The following is a 3,051-nucleotide window of genomic DNA, read 5'->3' as shown; positions in this document are numbered from 1 at the left end:
CTTGAGAAACTTAACAGAAAACTAGGAGGGGAGGGAATGGGGGAAAAGTTACAAACCGGAGGGAGGGGGGCAAAGCATAAGAGACTCTTAAATACAGAGAACAAACTGAGGGTTGATGGTGGGTGGGAGAGAGAGGAAAATGGGTGATGGGCATTGAGGAGGGTACTTGTTGGGAAGAGCACTGGGTGTTGTATGGAAGCCAATTTGACAATAAATTATATTTTAAAAAATGGCAGAGTGAGAATAGATTTGTTTCAGAAATAAAAATAAAATAAAATAAATAGTGGCTTTACTAAATTATCATCTGTTATACCTATTGAGTGCACCTCATTGTTTTTGAAGGGCTTGATTGACAGAGTAATGAGTACAGACTCAGAAAATAGTCCCTCAAATTTGGGTTACATATGTATTTTGTGAGCATCCTATAATCTCTCTGGGGAGGATATGGTATTCATAATGTGTGAAATATTATAGCACCATAATTTCTCAAATCATCACTTTTGGTAATATTGAATAAAATTTAGGTACAGAGAAAAACACTGGATATCAAACTGTTGTTTCGTTTAGTGGCTATAATGACAACAGTAAGTGGAAATACTATAGGTGGGACTGTAAACTACTTCTCAGAACATATACATGTAAAACTGAAGTCTTACATTTCCAGCTCAAGTGACTGATAGAAAATAAAAAGGTCTGTGTGGTGGCTTTGAGGAATTCCTTATTTAATTTGCTTGCAAGGTGAACTTGGGTGAGTTTTAAGATGAAGGCTTACTGGGGCACGTAGGTGGCTCAGTCGGTTAAGTGTCTGACTTCGGCTCAGGCCATGATCTCATGGTTTGTGGGTTCCAGACCCACATCGGGCTCTGTACTGAGAGCTAGCTCAGAGCCTGGAACCTGCTTCAGATTCTGTATCTCCCTCTCGCTGACCCTTCCCTGCTCATGCTGTCTCTCTCTCTCAGAAATAAATAAAACATTAAAAAAAATTTTTTAAAGATGAAGGCTTACTTATAAACGTTACAAAGCTCCAATTTCAATTAAATGCTCAACCTCCTAGGTCTCTTATTATAAGATAAACACAGTGCTGAATGTGAGTGTGAATTATCCTCAGGATCCACCTCCGCCTCTCCTCATTCCTCCCAGCATCAGGGGCACAGGCAGAATCCAAAGGTAATGAGGGCTCTTGACAACTAGTATCCTCAGGGATGTAAGCAGTGCATATGGAAAAGAATTCTCCATGTATCAGAATAAAGAAGACAAAATATAAGATAGAAGTTGATAAAGTTTACCTGCATGAGAGCATTTACTTGAGTTTTAGAGCTAATATGTTGACTCAAGCACCTAGAAATAGTATTAATTTCTACCAGATTGGATCACTGAAACCTGGACTGTATGGTGTCTACCTAAAGGGAGAATGAGATGTTAGAACTTCCCTATCATTCTGTAGAGAAATGATACAAAGACGTGGGGAGATGGGAATGTTGAAATGCTTCTATCTTTGCAAATACATCAGCTCTCCCCAGACATAATCCCGGGGAGGATCCCTAAGGATACAAGACATTAATACATGCACTGGAGGACTTACAGTTACCTGAAGACAACAGCAGGAACCTAGGTGTTCAAAATCTTTAGGATGCAACAAAAGTGGTAATAAGAAGGAAATATATAGCAATACAGGCCTATTGCAAGAAGCAAGAAAAAATCTGAAATGAACAACCTAACTTTAAAGCTAAAGGAGCTAGAAAAAGAACAAATGAAGCCTAAAGCCAACAAAAGAAAGGAAATAATAAAAACTAGAGTAGAAATATATGATATAGAAACTAAACAAAAACAAACAAAAAAACACAATAGGACAGATCAATGAAGCCAGGAATTGGTTCTTTGCAAAAATTAATAAAAGTTATAACACTCAAGGAGGCATGAGGCAGCATGGGAGCTGGCTGCAGTGTGCAGGCTGCGATCTGCGCGAGAGACATTGGAGACATCTGTTTGTAAGGCAAAGGTGTCCACGAAACTATGGATGATACAAGCACTTTACTCGATGTTAAAGAGTACCCCGATACCAAGGTACAGAAAAACCGAGTACTGGCTCTGGAAGAATGGCAAGAGAAGTGTGTGGGCCGCCAAACTGGATTTCATCAAGAACAAGGACATCAGTTATTAAAGAAGCATTTGTATACTTTCCTCAAAGGCAACAATGATCTGAGAGTATTTTTTCCTCTTTGTGGAAAAGTAGTTGAGATGAAATGGTTTGCGGACCGAGGACACCATGTAGTAGGCGTGGCAATCAGTGAGCTTGGGTTTTGGTAATTTTTTACAGAGCAGAATCTTTCTTACTCAGAAGAGCCCATCATGGAAACTCTTGGAGCCAAAGTATTCAAGAGTTCTTCGGGGAACATTTCATTGGACTGTTGCAACCTTTTTGATCTTCCCAGAGTGAACATTGGCAAATTCAACAGGATCTGGGATAGAGGGGCATAAGTTGCTAGTAACCCAGGGGATCGTAAACGCTACGCAGATATAATGCTGTCCCTAACTAGAAAAGGGTTTCACTGCCTCTTGGCTATTCTTTCTTATGATCCCACTAAACATCCAGGCCCACCATTTTATGTTCCAGATACTGAAATTAAAAAATTGTTTGGTTCAACATGCAACATTCATTGTCTTGAGATGGTTGACGTTTTTGAAGAAAGACATAAAAGTTGGGGGATTGACTACATTGTTTAAAAGCTGTATCTATTAACAGAAAAGTAAATCAGACCAGAAAAAAACAAGTAGTATCAACATGTTTTTGAGCAATTGACAGTTATGCTAAGGCATGAAAACATAATAGATGACTCTTGAAAAAAAGTTGTTCACAAATCACATAACAGATCTTTTCTCAGAAATACATGTAACTTTATAGAAAAATAACATGTAAATAAATTGATAAAGTAGCTATAAAAGAGAGTGTGATGGGGGCTGGTGAAAGAATATACCTGTTTTCCTTAAAGATTGCAAGAATTTTTTACAATCAGCATATCTTGTATAGTTTTAAAAATTAAAAACTTTAAA

At 38.1% G+C, this 3,051-nt stretch overlaps 1 pseudogene; it reads left to right on the top strand.

The window, feature by feature from the left end:
- Positions 1-1,982: 1,982 nt before the first annotated feature.
- LOC120226988 lies at positions 1,983-2,751 on the top strand (annotated as a pseudogene).
- The last annotated feature ends 300 nt before the right edge of the window (positions 2,752-3,051 follow it).

Source organism: Hyaena hyaena, unplaced genomic scaffold (assembly GCF_003009895.1).
Source record: "Hyaena hyaena isolate Hyena2069 unplaced genomic scaffold, ASM300989v1 scaffold_1936, whole genome shotgun sequence".
NCBI lineage: Eukaryota > Metazoa > Chordata > Mammalia > Carnivora > Hyaenidae > Hyaena > Hyaena hyaena.
Note: the sequence above shows the minus strand (reverse complement) of the source record. Positions and strands in the feature narration are given on the sequence as shown.